The sequence below is a fragment of the Puma concolor genome, chromosome B2 (assembly GCF_028749965.1).
Source record: "Puma concolor isolate L17-30 chromosome B2, mPumCon1.1.hap2, whole genome shotgun sequence".
In the NCBI taxonomy this organism is placed as follows: Eukaryota; Metazoa; Chordata; class Mammalia; order Carnivora; family Felidae; genus Puma; species Puma concolor.
Window position 1 is genome coordinate 30,741,815 of NC_141671.1, and position 20,261 is coordinate 30,762,075.

Below are 20,261 nucleotides of genomic sequence, written 5' to 3' on the forward strand. Positions count from 1 at the left end.
GTCCTCTCCCCTGGCTGTGCAGAACCGGAGAGCGGCAGCGCCCCCGTGTGGCCACAGGGATGACGACAGAAAACCCGAGTGCCCTTTGGGCTTCTCCCCAGGGGCCTAATGGAACCTTGACCCTGGAGTCCCTGTCACTTGTTTCTGCTGCTGCTTCCAGGGTACAGGATCCTCCTCCAGGGACCCAAGTCTGGATTGTCCACTCCTAAGATGTGGTCGAAGAAGGGGAGAATGAGGAGGCGGAGCTCCCCTGGGTAATGACCTGGAACCTGGGGAGGCTCCTGAAGAAGTGAGCAGAGGTAGGAAATTGTGACATTAGGGGATGAAGGACAACAAGAGTGCAGGAGGAGGAACCAGGGACCAGAGGTCAGGGGAATGGTCATCTTAGGGACCCTCCCCTTAGGGGGAGGAGGGGTTTTGTCTGGAAGAGGCACGGGGGCAACTGGGTGGGGCCATGGTGGACGTCTCTGTTTTGCACCTGATGGTCATTACACAGGAGTCAGCTCTGTAATTGGTCCGGAAACTGTACTCAGGTTTAGGCATTTTTCCATACTTACAATAGGAATAGTTCAAACATCCTGGAATGAAGGGGGAAGAAGAGAGGGGAGGTGGTTAAGGGGCTCCCTTTCTTCCAGAGCAAGACCCGCTTTTGCTGGGGAGGCAGGGAGAGGCAAGGAACTGAGAGGAGGGGCAGCAAGGTCTGTGCAACCTGAAGGGACCTGGTTCTAATTCTGGAGTTTCCGGATCCCACTCCCTGGGCTAGGATTTCACAGCCACCTGCCGTCCACCCCTGTGTCACCTGGGGACCTTCTCTCTTTGTGAACACGGGAAACACTCCTCCAGGAGGAGCTGCCCCAGGGCCTCCAACAGGGAGGTGCCCAGCAGCTGGGGCCATGGAGGCTGCGCTCCTGGAGTTCAGAGACAGGATGTGGGGTGGAGGCTGGACACTGCAGGGACTACAGGGACATGAGCCATGAGTCAGGCCCAGGCTTCTGCCTACCATTTCCCCCAGGACCCAAATGTGTCCCCTCCCTGCTCCCCAGGCCTGCAGGACCCAGGAATCTCAACACCATGCCCAAGATTGACTGGGGGGAAGCCCCTGTGCCAGGGGGTCAGACCCCCACATTTGGAACGTGGAGTGTGGCCCCTACCCCCGGCTGGAGAGAGAAGGACCCTGGTGTGCTGCCTCTTCCTCCCTTTGGTGCACCCTCGAAACAGGGTCTTGGTGCACCCTTGAAACCCAGACTGCTGTCTGGGTCCCTCAGGCCTGGCTTCCTGTCCCTACAAACTGAAATCACTACCTCTGTTTCTGTTGCATCTACAGACCTCACATTGTCATTTCTGTACCTTGTCACTCAGGTGCAGACAATTCTGACCTCCCTGTGATTGCCTCTCTAAGCCAAGATGACCCAGAGGCTTGATGTGTGTTATAATTTCCAAATCTAATTTCCAAATATTTGGGGATTGTCCCAAGATCCTCATGTTACTAATTTAGTGTCACCGTGGTTACAGAATGTACCCTATATTTTCCTGCCTTACACTTATTAGGGTCAGTCTGTGGTCTGTTTTGGCTCATGGAATGGCTGAAGTCCTCTAATCCTTACCTGTTCTATTAATGAGAGAAGAATATTGATCTTCAAATATAATAGCTAATGTCTCCATCTCTTTACCTTTCTTCCACTTTATGTGTCACCTGTTTTAGAGCTCTGTACTGAGGGTCTTCTCCATTCATTACTTTGTTCTGCTGCAATGCTGACCTATTATCCTTATAGAATGGCCTTCTCTGTCTCCAGCGATGCTCCCTATGTGACAGCCTATTTTGCTTCAGGTTAATGCAACGGTCCAGACTTCTTATACTTTCTATTCCCATGGGATATTCATTCCTTCACTCTTTAAGTTTTAACTTATTTTTCAGTTTCTAGTTCAAGTGTTTCTATTCTACACAGTGCATAGTCCATCTTGATATTTATGCACTCGGATAACGTCAACCTTTTGATTGGAATTTTACTTGGTTTATATTGAATATGATTCCTGACATGGTAGGATTTGGGTCTGTCATTTTGCTCTTTGTTTCTGAAGTGTCTCATGTCTTTTCCATTCTTGTGCCTCTTTTCTACCTTCCTTGGTTTCAAGCAAATAGTTTTTGTTTATGCTTTGATTCTTCTGGTGGCTCCTCAGCCACACTTATTTCCGTTAATTTTTATTGACGTTGTAGGGATTGAAACCTGCATCTTTCACTTTTCACAATCTACTTAAGGCAACATTGAACTCCATCCAGTACATACAGGAATAGAGTTTCACTTAGCCTTCTCAGTGCTAGTATTGTTACATGTGTCACCAGCATACATTGTCAGTCAGATAATATCATGTACCTCTTAGTGTTTGCAACAGTCATATGTCTTTTAAAGAAGTTAGGAAGAAAATGTACATATACAGAATAACACCATTTCTGGTGTTAATTACTCCACTCTGTTTATGAGTTAACAGCTGGTGTCATTTCTTTGTGGCCTGTCATTTCTTTGTGGCCTCCTTCAAAATGAGTTCATGGCGGGGAGCTTGCAATGAATTCTCCTAGCTTCTATTTATCTATAATACATTGACCTAAAACTTACTTCCTCACTTATATTTACTAGTTTAAATTTATCTTTCCTGTGCCATTTCCTCCCTACTATTGTTTTATTTCTTGAGGTTTTCAGATGAGATAAAATGTCCCAGGTGTGAATGCACAGTTAGAGGAATGTCACCAATGGTTTAGACCCATGGAACTAGTAAGATGAGGGCAATAGAGACAGGTCCCTTATCCTGAGTTTCCTGATGCCCCTTTGCATCTGGTCCTCGTCCCAGCCCCCAGCCCTGGGTGGCCACTGGTCTCCTTTCTGTCTGCACTTGTGACATTTCTCATTCTATTACTTTCTCGCGAGGGGTCTCCCTTATCTCCAGCAATGTGTTCTCTTTTCAAATCTCTTTTGCTCCTGACGTTAACATATCAGCCTCCTCATGTCACAGTTTGCCTGGCACAGCTGTTCCATCAACTTACGTTCTGCCTGTGTCCTCATACTGAAAGTCCACGTATTGTTTTTTTTTTTTTTTAATGTTTATATCTTTATTTTTGAGAGGGAGAGAGTGGGGGGTGGAAAGAGAGGGAGACAGACAATCCGAAGCAGGCGCCATGCTGTCAGCACAGAGACTGAACTGAAGCTCAAACTCACAAACCATGAGGTCATGACCTGAGCTGAAGTCAGATGCTTAACCAACCTAGCCACCCAGGTGCCCTGAAATTTCACGTCTTGTTATCAGCACGCAGTGCGACTTGTGGCTGTGTCTACAGGGGCGTCATGTCTTCAGCTTGCTTCTCCCCAGTAGAACTGCAGGGCTCCAGAGGACTTTGTTCCTTTTCTACGTCTCTGCCCCTTTCCTTGAACATTTCCAGCATTTCTGCTCATCTCTTCCTCCTAAACTCTCACCTCACAGTCCTTCCGACTCCACCCTGCCCTGCTCCTCAGCACCTGCCTCGTGTAAAGTGTCTGTGATGCCAGCACCCCTGTCCAGTTTCCAAGGGTGCGTCATTATCCATTGCCATTCCACAGATTATAACATGATTCTGCAGCTTCATATGACATTATTATAGCAATAATAATAATAATAATAATAAAATAATATAAACATAATAATAATTAAAGTGTAAGAACAGGGAAGTGGGGCAGCGCCAGCTAAGTTTTCTCATTAGGTTGCAGCCAAGATGCAACTAGAATCACAGTGATGCGAAGGTGTGACATGGGCTGGAGGGTCAAGTTCACGCCCCCACATGAGGCTACTGGCAGGGAGCTTCAGTGTCATCGGGCTCTCAGGGGGAAGCCTCAGCTCCTCACTCGTGGGCCCGTGGGCCCGTCTGCATGAGGATCTTTCTGACAGGGCACCTGCCTTCTTCCAAATCCAGGATCTGAGAGACGGAAAGAAAGAGAAGAAGGGGGAGAAGAAAACCACAGGCCCTTTGAGACCTGATCTCTGAAGTCACACACTATCATGTCCCCCTTATTCTGTCCATGAGAACTGAGTCACTGAGTCCAGTCTTCACACAAGAGGAGGAGAATTAGTTCTACCTTCTCATGGGGGGAGTATCAGTGAATCTGTGAACATTTTAATACCACACGTCCTGTGTGGAAGGTGTTGTCAACTTTGAAGATTTGTCTTTGTTTTTTGTGGGTTTTTTTTTTTTGCTTTGTTTTTAAATATATATTTATCTTAAGAGAGAGAGAGAGAGAGTGCATGAGCAGGGGAGGGGCAAAAAGACAGGGAGAGAGAATCCCAAATAGGCTTCATGCTCAGCAGGGAGATCCAACCGCGGCTCCATCACACGACCCAGAGATCATGACCTGAGCCGAAATCAAGAGTCAAGACGCTTAACTGACTGAGCCACCCAGGCGCCCCTGTCTTCTTTTTGATTCTCTCCCGTGGAAATGGAAGAGCCTCAGTGCCGTTTTCTTTTGCTTCTCTTCTCTGGTGAGTGACGAGGTTCTCAGATCTATGTGCTCAAGCTTTTTGCACTAAATTAGAGGAGTTTTCAAACGGGATTTCTTCAAATATTTTTCTGCCCTTTTCCTCCTTCCCGTTTCTGGAGTCTGATTATCTCTTTGCCTTTTTTTATTGTCTGTGGATTTCTGAGGTTGTATAAGTTTCTCTTCAATCTTTTTCTCTGATGTTTTGGATTGGATAATTTCTATTGATTTATATTCAACCTCATTGATTCTTTACTCTGCCTTCCCAGGCCTTCTGTGAGGTTTACCCACTGAACTGTCATTGCATTTTTTCCCCTTTCAGTTCTAGAATGTCAATTTGGTCTTCTCTGTACATTCTACTTCTTCATTCAGATATCCTTTCTGCTCACCCTTTGATAACTTGATTTTCTTAAATTCTTTCAACATATATTTATTCATTTTTTGATGTTCGTGGCCAAGTTTGGTGCGGATTGCAACATCTGGGAATCGTCACACAGGGAACATGCTTGTGGTGATTTTTGCATAGTCACACATTTCTGTTTCTCTGCATGTCCTTTAAAATATGTCCTTTATTTATTTATTTTTATTTTTTTAATGTTTATTTATTTTTGAGACAGACAGAGACAGAGTATGAATGGGGGAGGGTCAGAGAGAGGGAGACACAGAATCTGAAACAGGCTCTGACCTGTCAGCACAGAGCCTGACACGGGGCTCGAATTCATGGACCGTGAGATCATGATCTGAGCCGAAGTCAGACGCTTAACCGACTGAGCCACCCATGTGCCCCATAAAATATGTCCTTTAAAAGTGGATTGTGCATTTTAGTTTTAGCAAATCTGAAAACTATTGTCTCTTTTTATTTTTTGATGATTGTGCTTTTCCTAAAAGTGTTTCACTAGGAGGGACTCCACTATGACATGAACATTGTTGACTGGTGTTATCTATACCCAGTTTCTCCCACCTCCAGGGTCTGCATTTTATCCCAGGTCTTGAGTGAGCCTCCGTCCAGCTGTGTGGTTTGGGGGTCAGTTGAGGTTTGTGCAGGTTCTCCTCAGAGTTTGGTTCTCACCTCCTCTGTGGTCGTCTTGTTCCTGGTATTTCCCCCAAACTTCTAAATGTCCTCCCAGCCACAAAGTCTGACCATCCTTCACCCATTATAGTCTTATCTTTCAAGTAAACTCTGTGCCCTATGTGGGGCTTGAACTCGTGGTCCCAAGATCAAGAGTTGGACGCTTTATAAGAGACTCTTAAATACTGAGAACAAACTGAGGGTTGATGGGGGGCAGGGGGGCATGGGGGGCAGTGGGAGGGGAAAGTGGGTGAAGGGCAATGAGGAGGGCACCTGTTGGGATGAGCCCTGGGTGTTGTATGGAAACCAAATTGAAAATAAATTTCGTATTAAAAAAAAAGAAAATGATGGGAATTATTAGATAACCTTCTATATCTTGTTATAAAAAATAAAATGAGACCTCCCTCTGGTGCCTCCTGCATTATCAGCAGTGTCTCCTGAGTGTCCCCAAGCCATGCAGAGTGTGGTGCTCATCTAGGGATTTTGACCAAGATTCTATTCAGATTTCAGATCTCAACTCTCTGTTGCTCCCTCACTTTCAAATTTCCACTTTAAATGTTCAGCTTCTTGGCACTGTGACTGCTGTCATCTGCCCCGTTAGCCACTGGGCTGCAGTTACACTGGGGGAGGGGAGCACCCAGAGGGGAGAAAGCTCTGAACTTGTGGTTCTCGTCCATTGTAGTGGTGGTTATTCAAGATTAAAGTTCTCTTGTTTCTTCCTGCCTGCAGTTACTTTTCATGGATTTCAAGTATTTTTTTAATGTTTTTCTTCAGTTTTGATAATTGTCTTCTGGGGAGGAACTAACTCCACCCCCTCCGCCTGCCATTACTAAAGTCTCACCTGAGAGAGGATTTGGGGTGAAAAGGTCCTAGCCCGTGATCTGATCTTGTGAGAACAAGGTGGATTCAGGCACCTGCGGTTCCGTGTTCAGGCTTCTCCAACTGAAATAAAGGGAGGCCTGGGATCTGGGCACAAGCTGACTACATATAACCCATAGTGACATAGAAGGACGCCGCCATGCCACCTCTCATCCACTGCCTCTATAGTATTAGCCAAAAATACTCTCTGTACATGAGAATTTTCTTACATTATCTGCACTGAGTCACCAAAAGGCAGCAAGTTTCAATGGAGGCCTTGGGGGGTTAAATCTGAAACAAGCTCCGCCTTGTCCTCCATCGTCCTCAAAAGCTGCAATGACCGTGACTCTCCCCATCTGACGGTAGCAGTAGTCTTCATCAGGGAGACACCCGTATTCCTCCCTGTGCTCTGGGCATTTGAGCTGGAGGCTTCTCTCCAGTTCTGAGGAACACCAGCCCTCAGAGATGTAAGTGCATCGGCATCATCAGATCCTCCTGAGTAACAATTGTTTTCCCCCCAAAGAACAATGGAGGATTTCTCACCTCACAAGGAGTCTTCTCACATCACCAAGGTATGAAAAGTGTACGGAATCCTCCCTGGGAAGGGGACATGGCACAATTTCTTGAGTGCCAAGCTCGTACCCGGAGGCCTCAGCCAACTGCCAAATCATGGGTCGGGAGAAGACAGCTCCTCAGCTGTTCTACCTGAACCTCCGGGCTCTAAGGGACTTGTCCACAGATCTGCCACCTGCTACTGAAGCATGTTTCACTGATGGGAAAGCTCGGTGTTCCCGTGTGGCAAATGCAAAAAAGCACTGCAGCCATCCACCAATGATGGGAAGCTGCTACCACCACACAGCAATGAAGACTCGGTGCAGTTATGGTGACAGGATTGCCCAAAGGTCACACAGATGACACTGACTGAAGCTCATAGATTCATCAACTTTTCTGAATGGAACTGTTGATTGTCAGGCCATGTGACTTTTGAACACTGAGTTTGAAGGGGATGAAACCCCTTATAAAGAAGGTGAAGGAATTTAGACTAACATTGAATCTTTACGTTCCACATTTCATGCCCAGGAGAATGGATTTCAGGAACAGCACCAGATTTACAGGATCAGGATCTGCATTTATAACAAGATCCTCACAGAATTTGCTTACATGCTGGGACGTCAGAAGCATGGTTCCAGGACCATGTTCCTCAAGGTGTGGTCTCCAAGCACCGCTGGGGCACCGCTCAAGAGCACATTCACAAGCTCTGTCCCAGAGGTGATGCATCTGGTTCTCTGTGGGTAGATGCATCCAGGAAGGTGCATTGTCAACAAGCACCTAGGTTCTCATGCACTCAAAGCTTCAGGACTGCGCTGTAGATGGTGGGAAGTCTGGGCAGGGCTGGGCTGTGGGCTGTGGATGGGACGATGATGTGAGGCACCTGGAACACACCCGCCGAGTCTTCTCCCAGCAGCCAGTGCGGCAGAGACGTCTGATACCTGGACAACGCAGATGTCATGCTCTCCTTGAGAGTCACCTGATGTGATGGCAGGGAGTCTGTCACATTTGTCTCCTGGTGGATGCCCAGTATGGGTGCAACATGGCTCTGCTAATGAACACACTTCTGAGCAGATGTCATGAGAGGCCGTGGGGAAGCATGTCCAGTGAGGGATACAGGGTCAGCTGATCCTTGGTCCACTGAAGATAAAGAATGGGACTATTTTCCCTGTGAAGGAGTCCTGAACAGTAACATGGTGACCTCTTGAAAAGATACACCCTGGGCTCCCTGGGGTGTCGTTATTGTGCACCTGCCTGGTCCCTGCTGAAGAGTCAGGTGGAGATGGCTCTCAATCCCTGTCCTGTGCCTCATCTGTATGACTTCTGGCACAAGACAATGCCAGTGGACATGGGCCCTCAGGGAGGGAGGGCACAGTCTGGGTCCGCCCCCTTCCTGGATGTCTGCTCTCCCCAGGCTTGTTGCTGTGGTGACTGCCCTGCATCTGGGGGACCCATGTGTCACTTGGTACCAGGCTAGAGTGCTGGACAGGCAGCAGGGTGGGCTGGGAGAGCAGACTCCACAAGCAAAGGACAGCTGGAGCCCAGCTGGGTTCTGGATAAACAGCCTACAGGCTGTGTGATCTGAACATGTGAATGATTTTGCCTGAGTATCTGCTTCTTCATCAAGAGTTCTGTGTGCTAGAATCTTCCTTGGATGCATCATCATTAGGAGGATGTACAATCATGCACGGAGTGACCTGGGTCCCAAGTCTCCTGGTACATACTCATCACTCTCACGTGGCCACATAAAATGGTCACTATAGCTGTCCTTCCTTGTCCCTGGTGTGGCTGTCTGTGCTATCTATTGCTCAGGTCCAGTGCGCCCTGGAAGCACGTGATCCTCCTTCTGACATAAGGTTGAAAGTCAATAGTAGCCTAACGCTGCATCCCAATGCTGACCTCACTCACCTCCCTTATCTCCTCATGTAGGTCTCTTAACATGTCACATCATCACAACAAGCAGGATGGGCACAGTACATCAGATTCGTTGGAGGCAGTTATGCATAAGTTTGACTACAGTATACCCTTAGGATTCTTATCTTTTTTTGTAGTTATTGTTGTTAACTTATTACTGTGCCTAATTCATAAATGAAACCTGATCATGGGTGGGAACGTACAGGAAACCTCATAGGACACGTAGGGTCCAGTACTATCCGCCATCACAGGCAGCCCCTGGGGTCTAGGAACATATTTCCTGCAAAGAAGGGGACTACTTTAGTTCTGTACCTTTGTGATCTCCCCAAGCGTCTATGTATTCTCCATTCTTGGGGCCCCTGAGTGGCTCATTCGGCTGAGTCTCTTAATTTCAGCTCAGGTCACGATCCCAGGTTGGTGGGATTCAGCCCCAAGTCCAGGTTCTGCACTGAGCTTGGAGCCTGCTTTAGTTTCTCTCTTTTCCTCTGTCCCTCTTTCTCACTCTGTCTCTCTCATATAAATACATAAATACGTAAATAAATAAATAAATAAATAAATAAATAAATAAATAAATATTCTCCTTTCAGTTCATCTTTGACTTTGGTCGCATTATTAGACTTTGAAATGTCCCTGGATCTGATTGTGCCCATGTGTTTCTTTGTCAGTCTGTCAGGTTGGAGTCCCTCATGTTCTGGCTGGAAAATAATGGAGAAGGTGTTATGTGCTGAGTTTCAATGAGATGACATCTTCCAAATCTCTAATCTCTCACATGGTTTCCCAAAAACAGGTTAATCAAACTCCAGAGAAGGAACGAAGATGCCTTTTGGTGCAAGAACCATGAGTCCCTCTATCTGGACCCTGAGCATGATTCTCAGGAATCCTTAGGACTTCAGGAAATCTCCTGTCTCTCAGGCCTGTGGACAGGGCAAGCGCCAAGGACCTTCCACAAAGTGGGGAGGAGGAAAAGGTGCTGAAGAGCTGGCCGTCTCTCTTACACAGAGTGGGAAGGAAAAGCACCTCCCATTCATGATACACAGTGTAAACTCCCTCTCTTCGGTGCCACAACAGGCTTCACCTTGGCTTGTCCTATATGCTTCCTCCCAGTGCTGTGATGGGTCCCAGATGCCCGTGCTGCTCCAAGCCAGCTGACACGGGCTCTGGAAGAAGAAATGAAAGACAATTTGTTCACCGTGAAGTCAAGTTCATTTAAAAGAGGAACAAGGAACAAATCTTGCCTTGAGCTGGTCCCAACATGAGATGAACTCATTCAGGGCATGTCTTCCTCAGAGGTTCATGAACTTGATGGATGTGTGTTGTTTGTGGGGTCACTTTGAAAAGCTGTCAAGTGAACTGCAACAAAGAGCAAGACCGTTCAAATGAAGGGACATTGGGTTTGACCCTGATCTTCTGTCCAATTTGTGCAACATGAAGAGATGATAGAAATCTCTAGGTTCGGTTTTATCATGACTAAAAGAATTGATCATAAGTGATGTGAGTAGAAAACAGTGCCCCTTTAGTTTCTCTATAATTTTCATACAGTCAGAACATAAATGACATGTCTGTGAGTTGGATTCCCAGTACAGAACTTGCTCTCTTCCTTCCCCTGTATGCCAATGACCCACAATCTCACACTACATTATAACCTCTGCACTCTTACAAGGTAGATGGGGCAACAAGCGTCTACAGCAAATTCCCTTCTGAACTCTGAAATGCTCCTGACTTTCCAGCACATCCGTCTTCCTTGTGATTTCAGGAAGTCTGTTTTCAAGGGCTGGGGACACAGCTCTGGGGGCTGGAATATGCACCCACTTCCTCCTGGAGGAAAGGAAAGGACCGTGGTTCCATGACCCCAGACATCTCTCTGAGAGTGAGAAGCTCCTCCAGCCAGAGAGACCAGCACTGTAGTCATTTGTGAGGGGCCTAGATAAATGGCCTCTCTCCTCACCAACAACTAGAGAGAGCAGAAGAAGGTAGCCGGAGGTCCAGTGATCCTTTCTGGCCCAAGAGCATGGAAGTTGACAGGCAAAGCTGAGTGTGAGAGCCACATGGCTTCTTCACAGGGAAACCTGGATCAGTCACACCCTCACGCCATGGTGGCAGCAAGGGCACAGGACAGCCCTTGGTTTGAAAGGGAAGCCCTGGTGCATTACTGTTATGTTTAGAATTGAACAGTTTACTTTTCTGTAATGTTCTGTCCATGCAAAATGAATAAAACTTTCAGAATTTCTAAAAAAGTGGAAGGGTGTTTTATTCAAGCCATAGTGAGGACAGCTGCCCGGGATACACAATCCTCACAAAGAAGATAGTGCTTCGAAGGAAGGAATATTTGTGCAGAGTATTTGCATTTTTATGAAAAGAGTCAGACACCATCACAATGAAAGACATTCCAGAAAATTACAAACTTCAACTGTGTTTTCTGTACGTGCAAGTTTGCAGGCTTCCAAGATATGGGGGCAGAACTCAGGAAGAATTTTACTCTTATTTTAGTTTGATATGTGTCTTTTAGGTTCCTTGCTCTTGAAGCAGATGCACAATGTGTGCTCAGGGCAGAAGTAGAGCCCATGCTTTCCAGTTTGGGGAAGTCATTCTGATCCTGGCAAGTGTTAAAGTCTAGCTTCCCTGAGAGCCCATGAGTAGGGCCCACAAACAGCAAAAGCTGAAAATGTCCTTTATCGGTACTCAAGTCAATAAGTGTGCAAGCGTCCAAAAATCTGTCCCAAGTTACACAAGACAGCACAGGGTTTCCCTACCTCCTGAGGCTGGGCACCTCCTCCCTCCGCAGCACCGAGGGGTATTCTGCTCTGTGAGATATTGCAAACCACACGCAGGAATTGCGGATCCTTCTAGAAAGAGCAGAAGGACCCTTGGTTGTGCTGCTCACAGAAGCAAACTGAATCCACACCCCACAGCATTCATGAGGTTGAAGCTAGCAGAACATTTAGAGCTTATTTTTCAGAGGACTGTTTCTCCTCACTCAGCTATGGTTTCTTTTCAGATTCCTGTCCCTGCAGGAGCCTGGGATCAAGGTCAGGTGCTGTGGCTCCAGCCTATGAAAAAAGTGAGGTCCTGCATTCTTTATCAGGATAATGAGCCAGAAACCCTGTCCCCTTTATACCGGCTCTCGGAGCATGCCCAGTGCCCTCCTCTGTGTCCCAAGACAACCTCGGGAGATCAGGGGCTACGTTTATCCTCCTGCTGAAGCTGGTTCCACCCCAACGAGAACACAGGCTGTATGTGACACGTATGGTTGTTTGATGTGCACGCTCCATCTTTCCTCATCAATAGTTACATGTCCTGCCCTTTCCATCAATATGTACATAATCTCATCCCTTATGATTACGTAAAAAAAAAAAAACTTGTTCCTTCCCCTTCAGGGAGGATATTTAGCCTTGGCCTCCTACCTCTCATTAGGCTGCTTCTCAAATAAATCCTTTCCTTGCTGCACCCTGGGGTCTCAGTCATTGGCTTTGCTGTGCATTGGGCAGAGGGGTGTGGGTGTGTTTGGTGAGAAAACTTCCTGTGCTGGATTCCCACTCCTGGGCTCCAGGGTGAGGAGGCTGACACCACACTGGCAAGTGTCCAGTCGGGCCTGATGTCCGCTCCTGAATGGCTTTGTTCAGGATGGACAGCCCATGGCTCCTTGGTGGCTCCGAGAGTGACACAGCACGTGGTGATGTGGGCCTGGAGAAGCTGTGGCCACAAAAGATGCTCCCAGGGTCCTTCCAGTTCACCAGGTAGACACTACAGGTCACCTCTTCCAGAAGGTTCCATATAGTTGGCCCGGTCACCATGACTGCTGCCCAAGTTGTGATCAATAATTCTTCTCACCCGAGGCTGACCTGTGATGGGAGGATGATGAGGTGGGGAGTGTGAAAAGGAGTAGAGATGGCACAGGGGTGGTTTAGGAGACACAGGGCTGACATGTGCCACTAGTGTGGCCCCCGCAGTTGTCTCCTGACAGGTCCCCGCATATCCTCTCTTCCTCTCCATCTCTTCCCTACACTGCACCCGAGTAGCCTTCCTCCACATGGACTTTCACCCTCACTGTGTTTCCCATACCAGGCAGGGAGGGCTCCAGGGCCCGGCCTCTGTCCTCAGCCTCCCCTCCCTCCACCTTGTTTCCCTCCAGCCATGAAAGCAAACAGTACTCGAGCATCAGCCAATGCCAGACACTGTTCCAAGCACTTCACAGGTGTCACCTCATCCCTAGAGCATCAGCCATGGTACAGGGAGGAGGTTGATGTGCCCCTGGGTGAGGAACTTGTTCGGGTCCCAAGCTAAGTGGCCGGTGGAGGACATCCTGGGATCCAGGTGGGCCGGGTCCAGGCTCTCACTCCTCAGCTCCAGGCTGCAGCTGCCAGCGGTTTCCCTGCACTTGGTCAGACCCGAGCACCTGCCACACCAACCACCAGCCAGGACTTCTCCCCAGCTGCTCTCCTAGTGATCCATTCCTCCCGTGCCAGCTCCTGTTCGTCCTGGGGCCTCAGGTTAATGTCACCTGCTCAGGGAGGATGTCCTGAGCTGCTCCCAGGATGGTGTCCCTGCTCCATGATCCAAATAGCTGTCTCCTCAGGCCGAATATTTAATATATAAACACACAAGCCTGTTTTACCTGCTCACTGCTGTATCCTCAGTGCCCAGCAGAGATCAGGCCCCAAATATGTATCATCAGAATTAATCAATTAATCAGCCTCATCAAAAAGACTTAGGTAGAACCTCACGCTTCCAGTAATGTTGGGCTGGAATAATTGCATCCACCCTCCTACTGAAAACAGCCCACTTTTGTTTATTTTTTTTTATTTATTTATTTTTTATTTTTTTAATTTTTTTTAAATTTTTTTTTCAACGTTTATTTTTTTGGGGACAGAGAGAGACAGAGCATGAACGGGGGAGGGGCAGAGAGAGAGGGAGACACAGAATCGGAAACAGGCTCCAGGCTCTGAGCCATCAGCCCAGAGCCTGACGCGGGGCTCGAACCCACGGACCGCGAGATCGTGACCTGGCTGAAGTCGGACGCTTAACCGACTGCGCCACCCAGGCGCCCCTGTTTATTTTTTTTTTTATATTGATGTGCTATACCTTGTTTGTGACATGAGTTAAAGTGTTTGAAGGGTGTCATGTGAAGACTTACACTTATTCTCTTTGACTTGTAGGGGTCAGAAAGTGGTCATTTCTTTTCTTTAACAGTTCTTTCTAATGATTATTTATTTATTTTGAGAGAGAGAGAGAGAGAGAGAGAGAATCCTAAGCTCACTCCTTCCTGTTGGCTCAGAGCCTGATACGGGACTCGATCTCTCAAACTGTGAGATCGTGACATGAGCTGAAATCCAGAGTTGGATGCTAAATTGAATGAGACACCCAGTCACCCCAGAAATTGGCCATTTCTAAATTATTTTATTTTTTTCTGTAAACTCTATATCCAGCATGGGGCTTGAATTCACAACCCCAAGATCAAGAGTCATGTGCTCTATGGACTGAGACACTCAGGTGCCCCAGAAATCATCCACTTCTGTAGAAGCTTCAGGGAGACAGAATTGGGCATCATCATAAGATTTGTTTTATTTTTGTTTTCAAATCAGACATAACACAGGAATGTGCTTCTGTAGTAGGATTAGGATTAGGTTGTGCTCCTCCATCACTGAAAGGGTCCCACTCTGTGGTGCCTTCATTGTACGGGGACCTGTGGCATCATGAGGGGTCAAACGCAGGCCCTCTGAGCCCCTCCCTCACTGAAATTGCCCCGGGAGATGGAGCCCTGAGGTGCCTGTCACAGGCTTGGGTTCCACCAGCTCTGTCATGTGGCACTGCTACCCACTGTCCTCACATTGCATAGTGACACTGTGACAGTAATATGGCACTGACTTCGCAGAGTTATGAATGGTTTAAACTCCGTAACACATGTAAATTCTTGTTTGTTGGTTTCTTATTTTGTTTTCATTTCTCTTTGCCTTCTGAGAATCCAAGTCAACTCTTTCTTTCTCCCAGTTCCCGTTTCTGATTGGACAACGTCCTGCAGCAACATCAGGGAAGAATTTTTAAAATGGGGAAAAGCCCAGCCCCTCAGCTGCAATCCCTCTACCTTAAGGGACAGCAGCCTGTGTCTGCTGCATTTGGTTGTGAGCCAGGATGGAAGGATGGCTGTGGCTCTAACTGGGAACCACAGAGGGAACAGTGCAGGAAGGCCACTGTCCCCTGACCCCCTGCTCTGCCCCCAGCTCCATGGAACAGAACATTAAAGGTGCTGTTGCTCTGGAGGGTTGGAGGGAAAAACGGAAGAGGAGGTGTATGGGGGTGAGAGGCAATGAATGCACGTGGTTTTCTCCTTTCTCAAGTGCACTGAACAACATGACCTGTTCTGTCCTCTCCGTGCTTCTATCTCCTCAGGGGCTGCGTGTAGATTTGTGGTCAAGTTCCAAGCCACTACCTTTTGCACTTTCCCCTGCAGACATCATACCAGGGAATTCTCCCAAACACAGCACACAGTGAGGATGGGAGGGAGGAAGGTGGAGGAAAATCCTGGCATTTGTCTGGGATCCTCCACCTGCTGCCACAGAGTGCTCAGCCCGGGAGAGATGGGGACCCGAAAGCACAAGCAAACAGTCCTCTTCCAGCTCAGACTTTAAACTGTCCTCAGGGAACTGCAGCAGACATGCCCCACCCCCTCCCTCCCTAGAGGGTTAGAGGTTCAGGGAGTGATTGGTGTTGCCTGTGTGCATGCTGAGCCCTGGGGGCAGGTCAGCCAGGGCGCCCTCTCCTCCTGTCCCCACCATCCTCCTCACCTCTTTCAAGCAGGGTGGGGCCAGCAGGGTGAGGAGCACATTCTGGGGCCAGGGAGCTCCTGCAAGGACTGCAGGCTGGCTGGGCTGTGGGAATGGGTGGTGCCCCTGTCTGCCCCTCTTTGGGAGAGTGCTCTGCCCTCACTCTCCCTTTCTATGTGGGAGCCAGTCCAGACTATTCAACTTGAAGATGAAAATTTCTTTTCCCCCCACAGACAGGAAGTGATTCCTTTCCTAACTGGTTCTGGCTAGTCCTGGTAACCTTGAGTCAGCCCTGGTTAGTCAGTTACTCAGGAATCCCCAGCCACCCTTTCCTCCATTGGGAGCTGCTGGGGGAACTTAGATTTTCATGAATCCTGCCCACACGTGTGCAGCCCTACAGCACAGTGAGCGGGGGCCACCAAAGCAAACCAACAAGGACCTGGCTTCGTGAATTCAGAGAGAAGTACCATTGTGCTGTGTTCCAAGTCTTGTGATCTCATGGAGATGTCCATGTGGATGGGTCAGCAGGGTTCAAACACAGGGAAGGTGAGCACGAGAAAGTCAGGGGACTGCTGCTATTATGTTCCTGCATGTGTGTATTCTTTGTGTTTCTAAACATCCCCGCTAACAGTCCGGATTACAAACTCTGAAATCCCTGAACTCTTCACTCTGAGTTGTCTTGGGCGTCCACCTTGTTGTCATCTCCATTTCTTCCTTTCTTTGCTTTCTTTCTTTCTTTCTTTCTTTCCTTCTTTCTCTCAGTTTTTTTTAATTTACATCCAAATTAGTTAGCATATAGTGCAACAATGATTTCAGGAGTAGATAGATTCCTTAATACCCCTTACTCATTTAGCCCATCCGCCCTCCCACCACCCCTCCAGTAACCCTCAGTTTGTTCTCCATATTTATGAGTCTCTTATGCTTTGTTCCTGTCCCTGTTTTTGTATTATTTTTGCTTCCCTTCCCATATGTTCATCTATTTTGTCTCTTAAAGTCCTCATATGAGTGAAGTCATATATTTGTCTTTCTCTGACTGACCAATTTCACTTAGCATAGTACCCTCCAGTTCCATCCACATAGTTGCAAATGGCAAGATTTCATTCTTTTTTATTGCTGAGTAATACTCCATTGCATATATATATATATATATATATATATATATACCACATCTCCTTTATCTATTCATCCATCGATGGACATTTGGGTTCTTTCCATACTTTGGCTACTGTTGATAGTGCTGCTATAAACATGGGGGTGCATGTGTCCCTTCAAAACAGCACACCTGTACCCCTTGGATAGATACCTAGTATTTAGGTCATAGGGTAGTTCTATTTTTAGTTTTTTGAGGAACCTCTATACTGTTTTCCCGAGTGGCTGCACCAGCTTGCATTCCCATCAACTATGCAAAAGAGATCTTCTTTCCCCACATCCTCGCCAAGATCTGTTGTTGCCTGAGTTGTTAATGTTAGCCATTCTGACTAATGTTAGCCATTCTGACTAATGTTAGCCATTCTGACTAATGTTTGCCATTCTGAAGGGGTTAAAGGTGGTATCTCATAGTGGTTTCGATTTGTATTTCCTTGATGATGAATGAAGTTGAGCATTTTTTCATGTTATGGTTGGCCATCTGGATGTCTTCTTTGGAGAATTGTCTATTCATGTCTTTTGCCCATTTCTTCACTGGGTGTTTTGTTTTTTGGGGGTTGAGTTTGATAAGTTCTTTACAGATTTTGGATACTAACCCTTTATCTGATATGTCGTTTGCAAATATCTTTTCCCATTCTGTCGGTTGCCTTTTAGTTTTGCTGATTGTTTCCTTCACTGTGCAGAAGCATTTTATTTGGATGAGGTCCCAGTAGTTCATTTTTGTTTTTGTTTCCTTTGCCTCTGGAGACGTGTTGAGTAAGAAGTTGCTGCGGCCAAGACTAAAGAGGTTTTTGTCTGCTTTCTCCTTGAGGATTTTGATGGCTTCCTGTCTTTCATCCATGTTGAGTTTACTTTTGTGTATGGTGTAAGAAGGTGGTCCAGGTTCATTCTTCTGCATGGCGCTGTCCAGTTTCCCCAGCACCCCTTGCCGAAGAGACTATCTTTATTCCATTGGATATTCTTTCCTGCTCTGTCAAAGATTAGTTGGCCATACGTTTGTGGGTCCATTTCTGGGTCTCTATTCTGTTCCATTGATCTGAGTGTCTGTTCTTGTGCCAGTACCATACTGTCTTGATGATTACAGCTTTGTAGTATAGCTTGAAGTCTGGGTGATGCCGCCTGCTTTGGTTTTCTTTTTCAAGATCACTTTGGCTATTCAGGGTCTTTTCTGGTTCCATACAAATTTTAGGATTATTTGTTATAGTTCTGTGAAGAATGCTGGTGTTATTTGATAGGGATTGCATTGAATATGTAGATTGCTTTGGGTAGTATTGACATTTTAACAATATTTGTTCTTCCTCTCCAGGAGCATGGAATATTTTTCCATTTTTTTGTGTCTTCTTCATTTTCTTTCATAAGCTTTCTATAGTTTTCAGTGTATAAATTTTTCACCTCTTTGGTTAGATTTATTCCTAGGTATTTTATGGGTTTTTGTGTGTGTGTGTGTGCAACTGTCAATGGGAGCAATTCCTTGATTTCTCTTTCTGTCACTTCATTGTTGGTGTATAGGAATACAACCATTTTTTGTGCGTTGATTTTATATCCTGCAACTTTGCTGATTTTATGAATCAGTTCTAGCAGTTTTTTGGTGGAATCCTTAGGCTTTTCCATATAGAGTATAATGTCATCTGTGAAGAGTGAAAGTTTGACCTCCTCCTGGCTGATTTGGGTGCCTTTTTTTTCCTTTGTGGTGTCTGCAGAGGCTAAGCCTTCCAATACTATGTTGAATAACAGTGGCGAGAGTGGACATCCCTGTCTTGTTCCTGACCTTAGGGGGAAAGCTCTCAGTTTTCCCCCATTAAGGATGATATTAGCATTGGGTCGTTCGTATATGGCTTTTATGATCTTGAGATATGATCTCTCTATCCCCACTTTCTTGAGGGTTTTTATCAAGAAAGGAAGCTGATCCATTTATTTCTCATGTCAGACATTCAGTCAGTCAACAATACTACAAGACAACTACATGTGAGACAAGGAAAGTATTAAAATTTTTTGACCATCAGAATAATGTAATGTGTATATTTAAAAGTTTAAATATAGCCTTCCTACTTTCTAAATAAATTATGTAATAGAAAACTGTTTACAAATGATAGAAGGGGTAGTATAGTTTATTTCTAAAACCATTATGAAAAGGAGTACGTTAGTTGTTGAGATTTAAAAACATTTTGGAGGGGGGGCCTGGGTGGCTCAGTCAGTTTTCATGAGTTCAAGCCCTGCTGAAAGTGGGGAGCCTGCTTGGGTTTCTGCCTCTCCCTCTCTCTTTGCCTCTCCCCACTCTGTCTGTCTCTCTCTCAAAATAAATAAATAAACTTTTTTAAAGATTAAAAAATGTATTCTGGAGTGATTTTTGAATACAGTTGTCATTAGCAAAGTGATATGCCAATGTGAGCCCTGGTTTGACAAGGGAGCCCCATAAACAATTTTCAATGTGTTCCCCATTCATTTGCCTTTTATGTAACAACACATAAAGTGTCAAGTATATTGCTCTTCCTCTCTCACTTTAACTATTACATTAAAGATTATTTTCCATTGTAATACATCTGAAATTGTTAGACCATAAAACCTTGGTTTGTGAGCATAATTCAGTCAGGAAACATGCTTGTAATCCAAAGCACTGATATAGCAAAGAGAATTTCAAGAACCATTGGCTCAGTTGTGATCATGTGATATTCGGCGTCATGTACTAAGAGTTGCAAGACATGACTCCATTTTCATATTAAAATTTATTAGAAATGTTCACTCATGTTGCAGAACACTCAGAAGCAAGTTACCCACATTCCAAAGCTTTACTATATATGTAATATTTCTGTAGTTAACTAGGCACAGAACTCATTTGTTGTAAGTGACATATCTGTTCAGTGAGATTAGTTTTATTGATTTAATTAATAAAATATATATTGTCTGGTAAACAATCAGGGTTAATTAATTTAAAAGTTAAAATTTATTGGGGCGCCTGGGTGGCGCAGTCGGTTAAGCGTCCGACTTCAGCCAGGTCACGATCTCGCGGTCCGTGAGTTCCAGCCCCGGGTCGGGCTCTGGGCTGATGGCTCAGAGCCTGGAGCCTGTTTCTGATTCTGTGTCTCCCTCTCTCTCTGCCCCTCCCCCGTTCATGCTCTGTCTCTCTCTGTCCCAAAAAAATAAATAAACGTAAAAAAAAAAAAAAAAAAAAAAGTTAAAATTTATTTATGTGTTTATTTCTTTCAAATGTCAAGTGCAATCACATAAATTATTAAATAATCTAATTGTTTTTTGTCTTGATATGAGATTTTTCTTTAAAATCGTAGGCCTTATTAACTTTTGAAAAATAATGTTGTCTACTTTTCCCCTTTGATTTCGTTATTATTTTTGTAAGTTAATTACTTTTCTTTTCCCAAATTAATCCAGTTTCTGTAATAAGTAACATATTTCTCTGGTAAGGCTAAAGACAGTATTGATCTCACTGTTCACAGATAACTTATGAACATCAACTCT

The 20,261-nt window shown here is 45.9% G+C and overlaps 1 protein-coding gene across 1 annotated transcript in view; it reads left to right on the forward strand.

Annotated features, from left to right (window-relative positions):
- Positions 1-20,261, forward strand: part of LOC112853700 (class I histocompatibility antigen, Gogo-B*0101 alpha chain-like) — a 215,150-nt gene that overhangs the window by 74,947 nt on the left and 119,942 nt on the right. The gene's annotated exons all lie outside the window — the stretch shown is intronic.